Consider the following 22,609-nt stretch of genomic DNA (forward strand, 5'->3'; position numbering starts at 1 on the left):
CATATTAATTAGGAATTCTTACTAGCGAGATGAATAGGTAATTGTAGTACTTTCTTCTTCAATTCTCATTCAATTCTTATTCAGTTCTTCTTCAATTCTAATCTATTCAAAGGTTAACTGGAAGAAATCCCTTAAAGGGATAAGTTCGCCTTTGTACTGCCTATCCTGTGCCATAAATTTGTGTTTTGGGTTTTGTACAATAAAGAGTTTATATGTATAATATATATATAATATACATACATACATACTTTATTAATGCACTAGACACAAATAGAAATAGTTAAAATGATTTTATTAATAATCCACGTGTTGTAAAGTATTACGCAACAGTTAACTAAGTTAATTATTTTCCAACATAAATCTTTAACCGTTTAAGAAACAGCCATTACTGCCACCTAGCGACACAAAAAGTTAAATTAAAAACACATTAATATCACGCCACTTAAAATGATCACTTCTAACTTCGGCTTCCATACAACATCTTTATTTAAATTGTCTGGCTTTTACAAATTCTCGGGACCATGGGGTCCCGGGCATTTGGAAGGCGTGCGTGGGGCCGAAGCCAACACGTAGAGGCCCCTTGTAATAAGACAATTTACTCTAAATGTAATGTGACACCAACCGACGATTATCCCTGTTTGCACTATAGTAGTGCACCCAAGGACAAGCCCCGGTTAGTGTAGGACTATTGCAAGAAAAGGTACAAAAAGAAACCGGGCTATTGCGTTGAGTTGTTAGTGGGCTAGTAACCGGGACTATGGAGGAGACTATGGGCACCTGCCCTGCTCATATGTTAAAAAACATGAAAAAATGGGCCAGGTGGTGACTCGCCAACTCACAACATGGGTCCCCGAAAACGGCCGCTCGCACGGAGCGACAAGGGGACAAATTGTCTGGCTATTATTGTGTGGGTATTATGACCAATGCTTGTCGCATACTGCGTGGGGAGTCCGACTGCCCGGAGCTTGTGGCTCGAGTTTTACGGCTGTATGTGCCTGACTTGCCAAAAATCACTTTGAGGCCGCGAGCGCGTCCACTGCTTGCAGTGCCGGCGGCGCGCACGGTGTCGCATAGGAATTCGCCGCTCTATCGTGCGCTGACGCTGCTCAATGCGCTCCTGACATCGGCACCTGAATGTGACTTGTTTGCTTGGAGATGGGCGACTGTGTGCCGTAAATGTCTGAAGTTCTGCGAGATGATGGATGACAGGCTGTCCAGCATTTACGTTTAATGTCACCTTATATATTTCATGTGTTTGTATACTGTGTGTGTTGCAATGTTTAATTTCTCGGTGTATTGGCTTGTCTGTAATGCCGTGTAAATATATTGTTAAAATAAATAAAATAAATAAATAAATGAGGTAGAGACTAGAGGTAGTCATCATTTGCGGCATTCAGCTCATAAGAATCTGTTCCTAATTTGATATTCATCTGATTGATAGGTACTCTACTTATTGCGTTTATACGAATATTTAAATAAATAAGAGCGAGCGCACCCGGCTGAAACAGAACTAAATTAATACAATAATAAACAATATCCTCCTAGCCTCAAACTAAATAAAGCTTGTACTATGGTTATGGTTAGCTTGTACTAGGCGACGATATACATACATACTTTATACAGATAAATACATATTTATTTTAGATACGTAAGTTATATATCTTTATATTTGTTGCTGAGTTATGGATCCATAACTCAGCAACAAATATAAAGATATATAGTAATAAACACAAATAAATGCCCTAACCGGGATTCGAACCCGAGACTTCCTACATTACAGACAGGGTCTTTACCGACTAGTACTGTCACACGTATGAGTATTTAGGATGGCTACGTCTGTTTATATTTAAAAAAATAATTAATCTTCAGGCCTTTGTATGGTCCAGCAGAATTGATGATATCTCAAAATCTCAAGCATGTTTCGGCCTCACTAGAAATTACTGAGAATCGGTCACGCACGATCCGTTTAGTTTTTGTGATTGAAAATCTCTTAACGTCTCGTATTTAGGATTGTGCTTTAATTATGTTTGAGAAACCAATTTAAAACTAGTTATTTTATTCGTAACATGCGTGTAACAGAATATTAAAAGAATTCTTATTTATAATTTAGTGATATGTTTTTAATTTATACATCTACAGCTTCTGTGTAAGTACCTACGTCAAGTTGTTGAAAAAGCCTAAACCGAAGTAAAGTAATTATAACAAAAATAGGTAAAGAGGGTCATACACTGATTCTCTACAGGAGTAAAAACTTTTGCTTTCATTATATCATACACTAATAAGTACATTAGGTATTATTTTTATTTATTAATTTTATTTTAATAAAAAAGAAGTAAGTAGGTATTAATCCCCATATGGGGATAAGAGAAAGAAAGCTTTTTTTTATAAAATTATTCTTAATAATTTGTGTATGTTTACAGCAGATACATGCACTTAAATATAAACCCTTAAAACCTACCGAGATTCTCAGTTTTTCTCTAAAAGATCGACAGCATAAGGTAATAAATTAATTAGTTAATCGCCAGTTTTTTTCTGTAATTCGACCTCTGTATATGTATACCTCTACAGATACAGAGGTCGAATACATATACAGAGAGGAGAGTACATATACAGAGGTCGAATTACAGAAAAAAAACTGGCGATTAACTAATTAATTTATATTTTCCTTTTATCTAGCGCTAATGGTATAAAAAAGAACCATTCTTTTTTTACTGAACCCATTCAAAGTCCACGCTTGACCTCACCTCTGGTTCATTAAATCTCATTCACTATCATGTGCCGATGATCCGTAGAGCCTTTGTCTTCATGTTGTGATGGCTATTGACGAAAACTCATTTGTTATGTGCTCAGTATATTAAAGTCTTAAGCACCGAAAACATTATGTTAGGCGAACCGGCATTAGAGCCGAGAAAATGTTTTGTCAATGCATATATAAGGATACATCGAAGAACATTAATACTTTTGAATTTTACTCAACGTTATACAGGCCAATTCGAACGTACACTGACATCAGAATGACGTTTGAATCATATTATCTAGTTATCATGCGTCTCGCCCGCGCTAAAAGTACAGACAAGTACGAGGGTACAACTAAATAACATAATTCAAATATGATGTCAATGAATGTTCGAATTGGCCTGATAAATATTTTATCAATCGTAACGATTTTTATTTCAGATCGATAATATTCCAGGACTTTAAGGACTATTAAAGCCAGGACATGGTATGCGAAAAGGCATAACTCATATCAGGCATTGCTCAATACGAAAAACACTGGCAGTTATTTCGGGTTTGGTCCTGCCGCATCGAATGTGTTAATTGACATTATTAACATGTCACATCATGTAACATGTAGCTCGGAAAGCGGCCAAGTTAAAATGGGACTGGGCTGGTCATGTCTGCCGAATGACGGACGACTTGTGGGCCAAGTTAACCACAGAGTGGTAGCCCCACGAGTCTAACGCTACGTCTTACGTAGGCGAACAACGCGCGAACGCGGCGCGGCGCGGCGCGGCGAAATCAATCCTTTGATGCCCATAGAAGTGTCCTACGTAAGCGATCTCGTTGCGAACGCGGTGCGGCGCGATTTGCACGCGAATGTCAGGCGGCGCGGCGCGGCGCGGCGCGTTGTTCGCCTACGTAAGACGTAGCGTAACCGGGGAGCCGGCAGGCCTCGTCGGCGATGGCGGGATAACTTGGACTCCTTCTTGAGAGGCTGGCCAGATATTGCACTAAATAGAGACGAGTGGAAGAAGAGGGGGGAGGCCTTTGCCCAGCAGTGGGACACAGTGGGCTTTGAATAATAATAACATCATGTAAACTGCAAATGCAATACGTGATTTCCTGTCTCCACAATTACAATCAATTAATATTAATTGCCGGTTACAGCCATTTCATTAGCACTTAAACGGACGCGATCTACCACGGCGGTCCTTTGGAAGATAAGATCGGATAAGATAACAAATTACGATATCTGATCCTGTCAAACGTCGACGGACGACTTCATTACAATAAATGGGAATAAAAAATACAAGTATAAATGATAATGTATGAAGGGTTCCAGTAAAAGTTTAGGTGCAATTTTTTGGTCTTAAGGTGCCGTTTCGATTCAGACTACACCGAAAACTGCGTCTAAATTTATAGTTGGCTGTGTAGACAAAAAAATAACGAAAATACAAATAGAGTTAGTCCAAGAAAAGTCTGCAGAGATTTTTATGGCCCACGCAGGCAAATGTTATTTTAAACGTCAAACTTCTATGAAATTAATAAATAACACTACACTGCGTGGGCTATCAAAATCGCTGCAGACTTTTCTTGGTCTAACTCTAGCAGTACAATAATGTACAGTGCACTAAATACAGTAAATAAATGTATAGTCTTTATTACTGAGGGATTTGACTAGCAACATTTTAAACAGAAGTACCTATACTTTTAGAGAACCCGCGCGATCGCTAAATCTTCCGTCGCACGCAGCGCGTCAAATCTTTTTTCTTTTCTAATTTCCTGGCTTTAAGCCAATAAGTAGTCATTAAACTATTCTGACCAAAACGCCTAAACGCCACTGCTCTACGTACGTGAGAGGGATATACGTAGTATATCGTTCTCTGTCTCACGAACATACAAATCATAGACGTGTAAGCCGCTATCCTCGGAGGACAATGGGGCATTCATTATCGCGTCGCCACATTATATTATTGCGCGCCCGTGGGGAGGGCGGGGTGCAAGGGATAAGCTTTATACACTGACAAAACATCCTCCAGACTGAGCATAGTCGCGCTACCCCCTCTGCCACGCATACGGTAATTTTACTCCATGTTCGAGTCGAAAGTGTCTTTGTGTGACGTCCGTGTCTTTGAACGGACCAATCACGGCACGGGACTTCGCTCATCTCGTCCCGCGCACCCCCGCATTTTTGGCATCATCGGTTGCATGAAATAATTGCTCTAAACTCGGTCTAGAGGATTCCTAGTCTATGGATTTATAAGGAAACATGTTCACCACACAAGCTCGTAAAGGCCGTCCGGCTCGATTCGAACTTTAAGATACGTCAAAAAGTAGGTCTGGATACGATACTTCAGTGTCAAAAGTGACGTTTCTTCCAACAGAACTGACAGATCTAATATTTGCCGTATCTTAAAGTTCTCTTTAATTTGGAAATATGGGCTGGGTGTGAAATACTCGGTGAAGTTTCTGCCAAAAATAGGGCACGACCGGGATTTGAACCCGGGACCTCTCACACCCAAAGCGAGAATCATACCGCTAGACCATCATGCCACCTGAAAGGCTTCATGAAAAATCTTATTTCTCGAAGTGTGTATATCTTGCAACATTTGCGCAAACAGACGTACTTGTTGACATTTATTTACAATGCGATTTCATAGAGTTCATAGCTTCATTCAAAATGTACGATATCTAATATTCTAAGAAGGTATATGGTAGAGACCATCATGCCATCTGTAAGATTTCATGAAAATGTAGTAAGGAAAAATAAAACAATCACGATAGCTACTGAACCCTAGGGTTACGGATGAGTCTATCCACATCCACACCGCTTCTTGAATTTAAATGTATCGTTTTCGAGTATTGCCTGAAATGGTAAAATTATTCATTTTCCTTTTTAATGTAAAAAAATCCGTGAAAATCTCATATCGCGCCACACTTCTAACTTGCGCGGAACCCTAAAGGAAATGTGCATCTCATGCGCACTTTATAGCGGCGATTTGTCTGCGCTTGGACACTCGAATACGACCATTTAAGGGCTCTACACACTGACCGGCAAGGGAATGAAACGCATACCCAGACCCTGTTGGAATTAACTTTCAATAAATAATAGTATGACCATTTACATTGGAAACTGTTTATGAACGCAACCAAAATTGACCGAATGGTTTTTTTTAGTCGGTTATTCATTCACAAACTCACTCTCTCTTCTTTTCAACCAATACCAAGTTAACGACGCTCTGTATAAATTTAATTTGTTTTAATGAAAATACATAATTTTTATTTATAAAAAGTGTCTTTTCTTCATACCACAACATAAATGCCGTAAATGGTGCCGAAACCAGCGACCTTTAGATTATCGAAAAGCTCATGGGGCCGAGTGATAATCGTTTATCGAAAAACTTAAACAATCAGACATCCGATTCTTAAAAAGGAATGTTGAGCGAATTGCAAAAAAAAATACGTAATTAAGCGCAGTTAAGAAGCTGTAATTAGCCTGAACTTAAATGATTTATTTGCGTTACGAAAATTAACCATGTAAATTGTATTGTATTGTATTGTGGTAACACAATGGAATCAATTAACTTTAGACTAATTACAGGTGCTTAACTGTGTACAATTTTTTTGCAATTCACTCTGTTGGTTTTACAATTTAACACCTATCAAGAGGTAGGTATAGCTACCGGTAATTAGATAAGTAGCGCTATCGCTACCCAGACAAATGAACGTATTTATAATGTTCTTAAAAGTCTTAAAACCCATGTTCAAAGAGTTTTGCAAAACGACTTAACTCGATATACTCGTCGTAGTCATTATCGCGCGAACTCGATCGCAAACGTCAAATGCCAACTCATGGTGGCCGTGCTTAAAGCAATAATCAAAACTCGATAAAACAGCGCTCAGAATACACAATAGCCTTGCATTTGCCTCGCATGGAAGGCGACCACAAGGCGTCCATAACGGTCGAGGCGACCGCCGTTTAGCCATATTGGACAAATAGCCCGCCTTAAGGGTTTCAATGGCTATTGTCAAACATATAGAAATGGACTCATTACGTATGTGGGAAATGGGTTCGCTCTATTTGGCAAACACGCAGTCATATGACGTAGAGTGACGTTGTTTTAAAGTAGGTATGGTAATGTAGGTATATCTCTGTTTGGTAGGTTTCTACTTTTTGTATGATACCTATATTTAGGAGGCAAAAAAGCTGGTATCGCGATGGTAAGCTACTACTGTCAGTCATGGATACTTGCAATACCAGAGGGGTTGCAAGTAGGTTATGGGTACACATCGGTAACTCGTGGCATTTAGGTAGCACTTAAAAGATTAGTTTAATTAATTCCTTCTTTTAGTGGTTTCTTTTTCTTGACTCCGTATAGGAATTAGTGCTGTTTATTAGTTTTTAACTTTGTTTAATAGTATTAACTAATTAACCCAAATAATAATTAAGAATAAATCTTTTAAGTGCTACCTAAATGCCACGAGTTACCGATGTGTAGTTATGGGAGTAGGTAAGCTCATTTCTTAAAGGTTGGAAGGAAGGAAATACCGCGGGCGACAGTTCATTCCACAGGTTAGCTGTGCGAGGCAGAATTTTTCAGCTCAAACAGTGCACTAACGACTTTTAACCTTTCTTATTCCGGAATGTGCATCCGTGCAGTTTATTTAATTTAAAGAGACCCGCGATTTTCCCCGCACAATGGAACCTTAAACCTATCAGCCCGATTCGAACTTTAAGATATGTTAGTGAATAGATCTAGAAACGATATGGATTATATGTCAGTGTCAAATGTGACGTTTCTTCAAACAAAAACGTCACTTTAGAGTCTTTAGACACTGAGACATCTAATCCATATAATCGTTTCTAGATCTATTCATTGACGTATGTTAAAGTTCGAATCGGGCAGTACCTACGTGTGACCGATCCCTCGCCATGAATAAAACAGGCGAACTACGTGCATGTATGTAAGCTGCGATGACAGGATAACGCGGTGTTGTAGCTTACAAAAGCGCTCCATTGTGCGCACGCGCACGCGGCCGTGACCGACCTCGCTAGGGTTGCTAATTTTAGATACTGTGTGTAATTTATTTTTCGGATTATTTTATGTTTCTTTTCTTTGTCTGTTACCTTCCGTGATTATTTCTCACTTGATGGTCTTATCAGAAAACCAGCGCTGGAAGTCGCCAGTAACATGCTGAGATGGCGCCATTTCGTGACACTTTATTTTCACTATGTTCTTTTTATATACTTACCGGGTGTTGCCTGTAATACGAGAAAAAAATTATACTGTAGGCTGTACTCCTCATATTTACCAACATTTGTTCAGCAACTTATAAAAATAACTTTTGGTTTGATTTTAAATACCTACAGTATTACCGTTAAAGTTTATTCTAAGACGCAATGTATTGCGAATTTTGTTATGTTTAAGGCGTGACAAGCAACGTCAATCACAATGATATGGCGTGGCGATGGCGTCCATTGAAGATAGTATTTATTTTGTATGAAAAATAGGGAGTCTAAATACTTCATAATTTTTAAAAGTTGTTGAACAATATTATCATCGTTTGAGGAGTACAATCTATGTTTTAATTATTTGCTCGTGTTACAGGCCACACCCGGTATATATTTATCGAATTGTGTTAAATAAAACCACCGTCAAAATAAAAATCGGCACAAATATTGATAATGGGTCACTCATCTAGTTCACGAGTCACTCAGTTGTTCATGTAGAGTACAGTCCAGACAGATGTCGTTTGATACTTCTTCATGCTTAAGCCACCGAAAGTAGAAATTTGGGGTTGTGATATTTGGAGACCCGAAGAAAGACATAGGCAGTCTTTATTACATAAATTTTCTAGGTACGCGAACAAAGTCACGAACGGAAGCTATGTATTTAATAAATAACCAGCTTCTGCCCGCTTTTGTCTGCGTGGAGTGAAGAGGTAACAGAAAGACAGACAGAGTTTCTTTCGCATTTAAAATATTAGTACCGGGATGAGTGGCGTATACAAAGGGAGACATATTAGGGCCCCTCACATCTGGCGTCTTTCGAGCGTCGGCGTCTACAATTCTATGGCCGACGTCGACGCAACGTCGACGCAGCGTCGACGCAACTGCGCAGCGACGTCATTTTCCATAGCGCTGGACCGAAGCCGACAGACGCCGACGCTCGAAAGACGCCAGATGTGGGGGAGCCCTTATGTTTAGCAGTGGGCGACAGGAGGCTAAAATGATGATGATGAATATAATATTAGTAGGGATTGTTGTTACTCATAAATTTCAGAGACAACCCTAAAAGTTTATCAATAGGGCGGGGCGGCTCCGGCGCATGCCGTTAATTATATTGATTATAGGTGTTTTATCATTATCAACTTTAACTATTATGTAAGGATACTCATGTCATGGCAATATGCTCGTTTAACTTTTAAGACATTAATGGAGCTTTAGGTACACACAGCTTTAGGTGTTTACTAAAATTGGTGCTGGTCTACCATCGGCCGCAAAAGCGCATGGCGACTTTATCAATGAATGCATTCAAAATTATTACTCGCAGTGTGAATAGTTCTCTCTTCAATGTAAATAATTTTTAATTATTTAGAGGTATGCCGCACTAGGTTTCAAAATTGCGAAATTGATATTCTTGAAGTTATAGGTACATGATGATTTGATGATGATGTCATAAATAATATCTCTTGGTTTCATCTTTTTTTGTTCATTCTTTAAGACACCTGTTTTTTTTTTAATCGCATCACTATTTAGTCACAGACAGATAAACACAAGTTCGCATCGCAACAATACCAACTCAGCATCATATTAGAAGCGCACGATGCTGCTCTATTCCGAAATGTCGTATTTTCATACAAGCTTTCAACTGAGTTACGATATTTTGTTCAATACATTGGGATAAGGATCTGTTCGCGCTAATGCCGATACTATCGGGTTGAGTTACGACAGACCCTGAGTTCCGACTAGTATTCCAAATAGGTAGTATCCCGAATACTTAGTTACAAAACCAGTATTTGAGTGGCCTTGAGATCAACAACAAAATTAACAAAACACGAATTATTGATTAACATTTTTGTTTTTAATCATGTCTTTTTATCCTTCCTTGCCCTATCCGGCAATGGCGACTCCATCAACAATTCTTATCCGGATTATGAAATGCCCTAATGTGGCGCGCAAAACCAAACTTTGTCTTGAAGATTCGGTCACACGATGCGCAATGGAGTTGTCCAGACGAGTTGCGGGTGTATGTGTAGGATGTTAATCATGTAAGAGGCAAACGAATCGCCTGATGGTAAGAAATTGCTGTCGCCCATGGACACCTGCAACACACGAGGGGTTGCAAGTGCGGCCTCGGCCATTAAGATGGAAGCATCTTAGATATATGTCAATGAAAGGAGCGTATCTTTTCTTGAAGGTTTGAAGTGTTAAAACGTCGTATAGGTCGGGAAATACCAGCGACAGTTCATTCCACAGTTTAGCTGGGTGAGCCAGGAAGCTTCTGGATATTGAGAACTGCCCTATTTTATACTGGTTTGTTAGGGTCGAATACTCTGTATGGGTTGTGAATAAAGTCAGGTCAGCGGTGGACGCACGCCTTATTGCTCTCCCTAATAGAATTCATGTGCGATTCGCTCCTAGATTCAGATAGCTCGCTAATTTGAAATAAAAGGGGAAGCGATTATTCCATTGTTTCCAATTATAGGTATTTATTTGTTGTTCGTGACATTGTTTAAAAAACTAAAGACAATAGCCAGTTCCTGTGGCAAACGTCCCAATTTTCTAAGCTTCTGAGGGCCTACCGCGAGCCACGTTCGACGTGTTGCCTCTCTGTCGCACTTGTAAATTCGTACGTTAAAGAGCCCACTGATTAACAGTGCGCCGGATGGTATCGGCCTGTCAGTTAGAATAGAATTTTGGCGGTTCCGAACAACTAACAGGCCGATACCGTCCGGCGGACTGTTAATCAGTGGGCCCCTTTTGTATGACAGGGACCTAATATTTGAATTTAAAGTTTAGAGTTTTGTACTTATAGTCTATTTCACCGATGTTGGCGTGTCTTTGCACTCAGTAACTCCGTAAACACAATCACACTCGCACTAAACCGTTGAACGCCGGATAAAATCGCAAGTCCGGTAACGGGCTCTCCTAATCCGGCACTACAGTTACGTGAAAAAACGGCCCTTTTGCAGAACTCCCGCGCATTGAGTAACGGGCGCGCAATTAGTGCGGCAAAAACGCAAGGATGCGTACGGACTTGTATGCTATCTCTTGATCTACACATGTTAAATTTACTATCATGTTTTTAGAGCAAATTTCGGGGCATCTTATAAGTCGCAGACTTACGAGTAATATGCGTTTAATGTAGACACAGAAATAGAAGATGTTTTAAGGTTTAAGATACTGGAGGCCTAGCCAAAGTGACAATCGTTTGCGCTTCGCCATCGAATCTCTTTTGTCTCTCTATCACTCTTGTGACAGTGACAGTTGCGATTTGTTTGCTACGGAGCGTTAGCGATTGGCATGTTGTCTACGGGGCCTGTTCGGATTCAGACTGCACCAGAATTACTGTAGCAGTATTGCAGCGCGACTTTACTGCCAACTGCATTGCTGCCGCAAATGTCAAAAATCCAGGCAGCAACGTCGATTGACATTTGCGACAATTCTGCCGGAAGTCGCTGGCCCAATATAGGGTTCTATGTTTCACTTTTATCGAACTGAAATTTGAACATTATCATAATGACAGCATTAAGTCGCATTTCAACTATCTTGAAAATGTGTCATAGAACCCTGTAATATTGGGCCAGCGAAGTGTCAACAACGTTGTTCCTTCCAAATGGGACATCGACAGGCACGTTAGTAGAACGTGATACAACTTTCCTTATAAAAAACTGCGCCACTACTGTCCCACGCCACAGAGCAGAGTAACAACGCACAAAAATTGACCTTAGTATTGTCCGATAACTAACCTTACTCCACTCCTCACATATATCGCATGAGTATGTTTTTCTGCGCCTAGATCCGGAACGTAACGGCGCTGGCGCAGCTTTTTACCCGCTTCCTAAATAGGGAGGTGAGATTCTTGAAAATTAACTGCATTCAGTACGGTACGGTTTACCGATAGGTTGTGCGGCCTTTTAAAACGCACATACCGTATTGATGGGCGATATTTTTATCGTGAGTATCGGTGAAATGAATTCTAAAAGCCACTCGAATCTCGATATTTGACTATGGAATGGAGTTATGTCACGAAAAACATTACTAATTTTCTTTTGTTATCAGTTCTATAATCATTAGCCTGCATACCATAGCAGTATAATTTTAGTACATATAATAAAATAGCTAATAATATAGCCGAGGGATCTGACGAGCGAAATTTTAGGCACAGTTATAAGTAAGTAAACCCCGCGTGAAAGGTAACGTTTCGCGCGGGGTGCCATATCTTTTGTTTCCTTCTAATCTGCTGGCTTTACGCCCTCTCTTCATAAAATCAAAGTGAAAATTACGTCCTCCTGTTCAGAGGTCCTACCGCGAACCACGTTCGATGTGTTGCCTCCTTGTTACACTTACGTACAAATTTACAAGTGCGACAGAGATGCGACGTCGAACGTGTTTCGCGCTAGGCCCTCTGATACATTAAGAACAATGTACTTGTAACACTAGGCTATCTATCCCCTTATCCTATGGCATCGCGTAAATCGCATCGCGTCGGTGTCCGATTGTTCGCGATAATAAATCTTTGTTCGCGCGAACACTACATTCCACTTAGTGACGTGCGCTTGCGCTGGTTCGGTGTGTAGCCATAGATGCAGGTGCGTTACTTTAAACATGATTTAAGTAAGTAAATAATAGGTACACTTTGGTGCAAAAAATCAAACAGCACTGTAATACATACCTATACCTACATAGGTTTTGTAGAGAATTTCTTTATTATAAAGGTTTACTAAGGTACATAAAGATCGATCTACTATTTCATAACCTTGTGGTTTAGCACTTTTTGCTTTTCTTTTTGAGGAGATCATAAAGTAACTTACTTGAAAATTCATATTTTTACGTTTTTTAGGCTTCAATAGTCAAAGTTGAAAGACCTATCCAACGACACCCCACACTATAGGGTTGAAAAATAAAAACCGGCCAAGTATGAGTTGGCCTAAAAAAAAACTGAGTGAACGCTTAAGAGATAGAATATAAAGTCAGTAACTCGTGATACGACGCCCTTAAAATAATGCCATCTACCGTTACTTGGCACACAGACAATAAGATTTATTCCCCATTCCATTGTTGCATCCTACAAAAACCTCCTCATAAAATCCACAGCATAAACCACAGCCGTAACTCATAATCGAACGTTGCACAATGTTTGGGCAATTGACAGTTGTTCCATTTACGAGAATAGCTTTCCCATGCGTACGCGCATTGAATGAGACGAAGTGGGTCAGTTCGTTCAATGGGGATTCTCGTATGTCGAGTGCTTTTTGTGTATGATATGTACGAAATATGATTTGAAGTTTACCAACGCTTTTTGGACGAACATCTCGTGAGGAATACAGAAATAATCACATTAAGTAAGTTTTCACTCTACGTTGGAAAGTTTCGCTTTCGTAAAACTAGTGATTGTGCCAATTTCTGGGACTAGGTTAAAACGGACTCCACAGACCTTTAAGTGGCCCACTAATTGACAGTCCACCGGACGGTATCGGCCTGTCAGTTAGAACAAAATTTTGACAGTTCCGAACAACTGATAGGTCGATACCGTCCGGCGGACTGTTAATCAGTGGGCCCCTTTAGGGATGACTCACGCTAGAATGGACCAGGTACGGGCGGCCGCCGGGGCGGACACTTCGTTTTCAATATGGAAAGCATCACGTAAACCCCTATCACACGTCATAAACCCGTCATAAACACGACATAACAAAATGTCAAAAATCCGAACAGTAACACTGAACTAGACAATCGGCAGTAATCACGCCAAATCACTGCAGCAGTAATGCTGAAGTAGTATACATTCAAACAGTACCTTTATTGCTTCATCTGGATAGTACCTTCAATATGTAATAAAATATCCCGGCACTACAGACTAAAGCAAATTGTATGAGCAATAAATTTCAGAAAACAGTAACCTCGTTTCCCTGATACTGTAACTCGACAATGTAAGCGAATTCCTGAATGTAACGCCATAGTTTAAACATAGCGACTGAACTGCATAACATACATATAAAATAGAGTAAACCTTATACTAGTTGGACCTGATGCAGTGGAGTTCGTCCAATGAAAAACTAATAATTTATTTTCATACATTTTTAGATCGAATGACTCATATAGCCATAATAGTAAAATTTTATCTAGTTTATCTAAATTGTCTCAAACATTATTTTTGTGCAAAAGCAGTGGTGGCCGAGTGGATATGACGTCTGACTTTCAATCCGGAGGTCGCGGGTTCAAATCCTGGCTCGTACCAATGAGTTTTTCGGAACTTATGTACGAAATATCATTTGATATTTACCACTAGCTTTTCGGTGAAGGAAAACATCGTGAGGAAACCTGCATACATCTGCGAAGAAATTCAAAGGTGTATGTGAAGTCCCCAATCCGCATTGGGTTAGCGTGGGGACTATAGCCCAAGCCCTCTCGCGCATGAGAGGAGGCCTGTGCTCAGCAGTGGGACGTATATAGGCTGAAATGAAATGATGATGAAATGAATTATTTTTGTACAAACGGAAGAACCTCAGAAAATGCTCAGACTGCACCATGTTTAAATATATTAATTAAAAACGGGTCACTCACGTATTTTAAGTCGAAAAACGCTTGACATATTGATATGTAGGTATTGTAGGTATGTGTTTTTATATGTGCATGTGTGTCTCACGGAAGTTTTGTTATTAAAATACGTGCATGTTTCTCAAGGGCTAGGTTTTATAATTTTTCCCGATGTGAATTTCATCAACTGATTTTGTACACTACCTATAATTATATTGAGTCATTGTGTAGCCGTCACCTGTGACTCACGGTAAGGCTACTAACTCGCGAATACTCAGAATACTATGACGTGTTTTTACTCCTTTGACCTTCTTATTTCGTTTGATTATTCGTGTCTAATTCGCCTTTTACGACGTTAGTTTTTATTGGTCAGCCGTAGTGAGTCATATTTCGTTCGTTGACCGTTAGTTCGAGTTGTTGTTTTTTTATTGTTTTGCACGACAACGGCAATTGATCGTTTATCATCACAATTGTTGTTCGATTTATAATATTCAACTGTTTAATTGAAAGACTGTGATTTGGGTATACAGTGTGGAAAGATAAGTCGGGCCCTGGAGGGAAACTACCTTAAATCCTTAAGCTGGCTCATTTTACTAAAAGGAGACATTCCTTTATTTTCAAAGAGAAACAAAACTAGTGACTAGTGCAACAATTTCGTACGATGAAAAGTTCTTCGGTGAGTCTTTTTCTTGCTATCTGTCGAGTTTAAATGTTAAAAGCCACAGTTTTATAATGACCTGTTGATATGCGGAAACGTTTTAATTACAAGTTAATTTTGTCACGTCTGGACACAATTCTAAGAATTAGAACGACTGGGAACGCATTCCAATTACAGGAATTATATTGTTGCCAGAAATAACAGATTGTATCTCACTCGGAGAAACTAACACTTTAGCTAGACCTACGTAGGACCTACTCTTGCTTGCTTATATGTATCTTATCAAGAAGTCATAAATTATATTATATATAGTGTTTTATAATATGTTCTTTCCGCATATCTGATTTAAAAAAATATGTTTATCACCATTTCGCACAACATTAGAGTCAAAAACTTTTTTAGTAGGATTAGTTAAGGTTATGCGACTTTCCTGTGGACAAAATAAAATAAACAAATTTTAAAGCCTAAATTTCGTAATAATACTTCTTCTTAAAATTTGTATGATGAAAGTCTTAGAAAAATGTAACCAAATCATTAACTTCCGTATGTCCACAGAAAAGATGCCGGTTTTCCCGACCGTTTATGACTTTTTATTACACTGCTCTAGCAGCAGCACACTGTTTTCTGGCAATATTAATGACGTACAGTCAGCGTCGTATAGTAGTTAGCATCCAAAGTATTCAAATAGTTCGGTACGGCATACAAATAATAATGGTGTACCGAATTATTTGAATACTTCGGATGCTACCTAGTCTACCTACTATATGACTCAGACTGTACTATTAATTAACCTATGCACTAGCTTGTCTATTTGGGTCAAACAGATCACTGTGTTACGTTCTTTCCTGTAGACATCACAAGAGTTAAGGGCTATAAAGATTAATTTTCTTATTTAACCCTTACCCACGGAAAAAGGTCCTCCTTTTAATTACAGAACTATGATAAAATCATTACTTACATGCCCACAAGCTGTTAACTATTGCCCACAGGAGAGAAAAATGTACAGTTCGCGCGAACACGCTAGTTTTCTCTCCTGTGGGCAATAGTTAACAGCTTGTGGGCATGTAAGTAATGATTTTATCATAGTTCTGTAAATAAAAGGAGGACCTTTTTACGTGGATAAGGGTTAAATAAGAAAATTAATCTTTATAGCCCTTAACTCTTGTGATGTCTACAGGAAAGAACGTAACACAGTGATCTGTTTGACCCATTTAATACCTCGTCTAAAACTAACGAACATTCCCACAGTGTATCATAATAAAACATTCCTGACTTGAGCGTTCCTTTATGAGCTGCAGCCATTTCGCAAGTGTTCCAGTGCAATTGAAACCTCAAGAGGATTTAATTTAGGAGCGGCTTATGGTTCACAAGTACCGTGGTGTGGGATCTGTTTGCGGATGTGAAATATACCTAAGAAACATGTCAATTTATTTTAGATGGAAACCTAATTAGCGCTGTGAGATACTATTTAGGCATACTAAATTAATGTATGTAGGTACTTTAGCGTGACAATTAGGTAAGGTAAAACTACTTGTGCTCGACATGCTAATGCTTAATAGATGACACCTTGCTGTCACCTCTATTGACAATGACTTGAGTTTCAAGATGACATGTACTGAGACCACGTTGTGCATCAGTACGTTTACCTTATTAGGTGAAGTTTGAGAAGCCATTACATATATCTTATGTTCCTGTAATATGTAGCCGGGGACCTCTAAAGGTACAAGTTGGAACCCAAACTGGAGCGGAATGTAAGCTTGAAGGACCTGCGGTAGTGCAGCCCGAAGATAGCAGGGACTATGGCTATGAGTGTTAGTTTGTTTTTAATGGGGCCGACCTTACCTCAATGTATTTTTAATGGTTCTTGGTGGCGGCCGCCAGATGAATGGTTGGTTCGTTATATCCTCCACTTATTTTCACCTTATTCTCACTCGCGAATCGATTTTTTTTTTACGATATATTTTAGACGTATATTTTTTATGACTGACAGCACTGACTTCGATTTGAATTTTATTACGTTTTTGGCGGTTAAAAGGAGGTCGGCAAAAGGCGAGTGACATGAGAAATGAGGTCGAGTATGTTAATGAAAGAAAGAGTGAGCGATATGGATGAATGTGAATGATAATGAATGAAAAGGGGCGCGAACATTCCCCCCCGGCTTTAAAGGGTTCCTTTAAAGGAAACAAAACTAAATAAAGTAAGAGATAACCCTTCTCATCAAACTAAACGATCATTCACAACAATAGCGAAATAACAAACTAAAAGAAAAGTATTATCCTAACGAATTATACTATATACATATTATTGGTTAGGCAGTGGGCACAATCGCACGACAGGACGGACAAAACTTCCTTTATTTGTTCTGACAGTGACAACGCGGGTTGAGCCGTCCTTCGAAGGATGCACTGCCTCCACAACGCCTAAAGGCCATGAAAATGGCGGCGCATTATCCACCTTTATAACAACCACAGTGCCAATTACGATGGGAACTGATGGCGTGGTCCATTTAGCTCGAGACTGCAACTGATGCAGATACTCTGCACGCCATCGTTGCCAGAAAGACTGCACTATCTTATCCAGGAGGGCATGTCGGTCACGTAAATTGGCTGACTCCACCAATGGAACAGGTAAAGACAACAGCGGAGCAGTGTTGAGAAAATGAGCCGGAGTGAGAGCCGACGGCTCAGCGGGATCACTGCTCAGGGCTGTCAGTGGTCGTGAATTTACCAGAGCCTCTATCTGCGCAAGCGTAGTCAGAAGTTCCTCGTATGACAGTATTTGCGTACCGATTACCTTGAAAAGGTGATTTTTGACTATTTTCACCATGCTCTCCCACGCGCCTCCAAAGTGTGGAGAAGCGGGAGGAATAAACTTCCAATCAATGCGGTTCTCCGCGAGCTCCATTTCCAGATGTGGACGATGATCGTCCAAAAACTTGTAGAGGTCTCGCATATAAGAGTTGGCGCCGGTAAAATTAGTCCCATTGTCCGAATACATGCATTGGACGGGGCCCCGCCGCGCCAAGAAGCGCTTTAAAGCAGCCAAGAAGTTAGCGGTACTCAATTCCGTCGCTATCTCGATATGAATGCAGCGCGTCGTGAGGCAAGTGAAGATGCATAACCAAGCCTTGCGACTCTTGACTCCTCTGCCACGAGTAGGTGTGTACTGCAAGGGCCCTGCATAATCACACCCCGTATGCGTAAAAGGTTTATCCACCTTATTCACGCGACAGCTCGGCAAGTCTGCCATGAGCGGGAAAGACGATTGTGGATTCGCTCGGAAACACGTGTTGCATTTGGCAACTCGGTCACGAATGACACGACGAGCCGATAGTATCCAATACTGAAGCCTAAGTATAGACATCAATGCCTCAGGACCGGCATGCAAATGCTTTCTGTGGAAGTAATCGACAATCAGATTAACTACATGATCACGTCGGGGAAGCACAATTGGGTGTTTCTGCGTATATTCCAAGTCAGCATTTGACAGTCGGCCTCCAACACGAATCAGACCGTCTTTATCCATGAACGGTTTAAGCTTTTGTAAGGCAGGCGAACAACACTTCTTGCTTTTAATTTTATCAATATCGTCGCTGAAGTGTTGACTTTGTAACGATGAAAGAATTTTGCCTTCAGCAAACTCTAGGTCAGACCGAGTAAGTGCCGTGGATCGCAGTTTCGGTTTAAGAATGCGGTACACGTATACGATGATACGCAATAGTCGTGACCACGATGATATCCGCTGAGCGAGCGAATAAAGTGGTGACTCTGGCATATCCGTAGTCGTAGCGTGTGCAAGAGGCTTAAGCTCCGGCACTTCACCGATGGACTCTCGATCGAGTTCCCTTAAAGGCCACTCTGATGGATGCTTGGAAGCCCAAGCTGGTCCCGTGAACCACAAAGGATGATCCACTAGCTTAGCAGGCGTCAGTCCACGGGACAGGCAATCCGCGGGATTTTCCAAGCCCGCCACATGATGGAAGCAGCTGGCCGGAATAGCTTCAATAATCTTAACTACCCGGTTGGCAACAAACGTCTGCCAGCGGTGTGGTGATGACTGAATCCAGCAGAGGGCAACCTTCGAGTCAGTAAACGCGTAGATCTCGTTGATCTTATAACGAGGTTCGAAGTTATCTTGCACCTTCCGCATGAGCTTCGCCAGGAGGACTGCAGCACACAATTCTAATCTCGCAACTGAGACTGTTTTAAGGGGACTGACCTTCGACTTGGAACACACCAGCCGAGTTGTCACTTCGTCTCCTTTTAGAACCTGAAGGTATACTACACCTCCATATGCACGCTCGGATGCATCACCGAAGCCTAAAAGGTTTATAGTACAACCCTGTACTACTCCAAGATGACGCGGTATGTGGATTTCATTGAGTTTTGGCAACTCTGAACAGAATCGTTCCCATAAATCCACAATATGGGGCGGGGGAGTCTCATCCCAGTCGCATTTGATCAACCAAAGCTCCTGGATGAGGAGTTTTGCATATAAGACAACTGGAGCTACTAAGCCCACGTTATCCCATAGACGTGCCACTGCGGACAAGATCGTCCTTTTAGTGCACGTTGAGTCTGGCTCTGTCACTTTGAAATGGAAATAATCACCAGACTTATTCCAACATAAGCCAAGAACCTTTTGGGAGACCCCTGGGTCGATTTCAATGTCTACGGAAGCCCGGTGCGAAGCGGGTATTTCGCGTAGCACGGCGTCTGAATTGCAGGTCCATTTCACAAGATCAAATTGACCGCATTTGAATAGATCAATCAGTTCCTTAGCCGCAGTAATAGCAACAGACTCATCCTGCTGTTGCGAGTCATCTGACATAATGCTAAAACATACGTCATCCATGTAAGTACAGGAGGATGCAATCGCTGCGGCCTTGGGATACTTATGTCCGTCGTCTGCAATCAGCTGACGGACGACGCGGAGCGCGTGATAGGGACTCGACTTCATGCCAAAACACACACGATTGAACTCGTACGTGGTAATGGGATCTGCCGGGCGGAATCTATACAAGATTCGCTGAAACTGGCGGTCCGCTTCGCGAACACCAATCTGCAAAAACATTTGACGGCAATCGGCCGAAAGCGCTATTCTGAATAAGCGAAAGTTCAGAAGGATTGAAAACAAATCCCCTTGAAGGTTGGGCCCTGAGTGCAATACATCATTCAGCGACAGGCCTGTGCTTGTCTTGCTACTCGAGTCCAGGACCATGCGCACTTTGGTCGTTGCCTTGTCCTCGCGCACGACAGCCATATGAGGAATTGTGTACGCGATAGCTGGTGAGGCGTTCATGGCGTTAGTTACCTCCGATATGTAACCCTTACTGACGTATTCCCGAATGATATCGTCATAGGCGGCACGTAACATACTCGATAACTCTAGCTTCCTTTCAAGGCAAAGAAAGCGCCTCTTAGCAGCAGAATGCGACTCTCCAAGCTTGAACACGTCATCTCGGAAAGGCAATGCGACAGTATATCTGCCACTAGCGTCGCGCGTGGTGGTAGCGCGAAAGTAATCCTCGCATTCAAGTTCATCTTGACTTTGAGCGGGCGGAGCGGATACTTCCTCGATCTCCCAGAACCTTTTGAGGAGGTAGTCCATGGAGTCCTGAACGGAAGTACAACATGCCGAAGTATATTTACGCGGTGCCTGTAAAGCAGGGACCGAACCCATTAAAATATACCCCAATACCGTCTGAATAGCCGGTGGCATATGGTCCACGTCGCTTTTGACAATGTGCGGTAACAACAAATGCGGGAATATAGTTGCACCCACCAGGACATCAATTGCGACGGGCGTATCCAACGTGTCGTCAGCCAGAGGAAGTCCATGAACATGCGTGAGGGTCGACATGTCCACGGGCACTGACGGCAAGTCGTCGGTGATGCGATCTACCACAAGACTCGAAACGTCAAAGTTGACGTTTTCGTCAAACCGCGAAAATATTTGAATATCTGCGTTACCCTTAACAATTTTTTTAGTTTTTCCAATGCCAAATACAGCGCTTGGTCTTTTATTAAAATTCAGACCTAATCGCTTACAACACTCCTCAGTAATGAAGTTACTTTGTGACGCGGTGTCAAGTAAACATTTGATGACTTGTGTTCCACCCTTATTATCGCGGACGATAACCTTTGCGGTGGACAGCAAAACCGTATCACACGAAGATGTTGAGTTTTGATTTGACATCTTATTGTTAGAGGCCGCTAGTGCTTGAGTCACGATAGACGTGTTGCAAGATGTGCTCTCCGGCGGTGAAAACGACTTAGCCGCGGCGCTCGCAGATGTATTTGTCACATCAGATGTCGTAGCTTTTTCATCCTTGTCGTTGTCAAAATGCAACAGAGTATGATGCTTTTGATGGCAAACTCGACATTTCACCTCGGAATTGCACTCGCGGGTGCGGTGTTTGATACTAAGGCAGTTAACACATGCCTTAAGCTCTTTAGCGCGTTTGAAGCGTTCGGAAGGCGTTAAGTTGTTAAGGGACGGACATTTAAATAAATGTTCATGGACAATATTGTCACACAAACATTTAGTAGTGCTCGCGCAAGCGACATAACTTTGTAGTTTTGGTGCGGCACTACGCGGTTGAGACGACTTAACACCTTTTTCGCGCGATGGATTTACGGCGGCGGAGACGGCGGTACATGGTTGCACATTTTGACAAATCCTAAACTGACTCTTCATAAAATCTGACAGATCACGAAAGGTAGGCAGCTTCGTATTGCGGTGCAGCATTTCAAATGCTCGTAGAGATTCCTGGTCTAACTTTTTTAATGCTATATGCAGAAGCATAAAGTCGCTTAGATCATCAAGCTTAAGCGCTTTAAGCGCATTCGCAGCTGTGACGAATTTATCGATGAATGTCTGAAAGTTAGAATTAACCTTTAAATTGAGCATTTGATCCATGTAGGTCGAGGCAAGAGTGCGCTTGTCTTGAAATCTGTCAATTAAACTATCGAGGATAAGCTGATAGTTTTCAGCGCTCGGAGTTATACCCGCGAAGACAGCTTGAGCTTTTGGTGACAATTTCCCAATAAGGTAGAAAAGCTTCTCTTCGTCGGTAAGCGACAGATTGTCGTGCACTCTAGATTTAAAACTAGCGTAGAACAGCGGCCAGTTACGTATGTCTCCATCGAACGCTATCAGTTCCATCGTTGGCAAAGAAGGTCTGGCTCTCTCCACTATAGAAGGTGGCGAAGAGGCCGGCGGTGCGGCTGGTTGTAGCCGCTTAACCGCTCTCCTGATGCGGCAGTACAAATCTTCGAAGGCTATAATCGGCTGATAATTAGGGACAGCAGCCGCTCTAGCCCTTAGCAACGTGCGATTATACTCATTGACAACCTCTTTGAACTCGGAGCGAAGTTCGTCGATATTTTCCGCAGCGGCAAGGAAACTCTCGCGACTGTCTGCATCTGTATCAACTACTAGCGATTTATTGTAAATGCCCTGGACGA

General features: G+C 41.3%; 2 protein-coding genes and 1 non-coding gene across 8 annotated transcripts in view; 1 reads left to right on the forward strand and 2 right to left on the reverse strand.

Moving 5' to 3' along the window:
* Positions 1–22,609, reverse strand: part of LOC134665434 (uncharacterized) — a 579,666-nt gene that overhangs the window by 511,477 nt on the left and 45,580 nt on the right. The gene's annotated exons all lie outside the window — the stretch shown is intronic.
* LOC134665393 (integrin alpha-8) overlaps positions 1–22,609 on the forward strand; it is a 169,643-nt gene that overhangs the window by 107,050 nt on the left and 39,984 nt on the right. The gene's annotated exons all lie outside the window — the stretch shown is intronic.
* On the reverse strand, positions 5,203–5,274 carry Trnap-ugg (transfer RNA proline (anticodon UGG)). Its single transcript has one exon. It is a non-coding gene; the product is annotated as a tRNA-Pro (tRNA).

Source organism: Cydia fagiglandana, chromosome 6 (genome assembly GCF_963556715.1).
Source record: "Cydia fagiglandana chromosome 6, ilCydFagi1.1, whole genome shotgun sequence".
NCBI classification, from domain to species: Eukaryota; Metazoa; Arthropoda; class Insecta; order Lepidoptera; family Tortricidae; genus Cydia; species Cydia fagiglandana.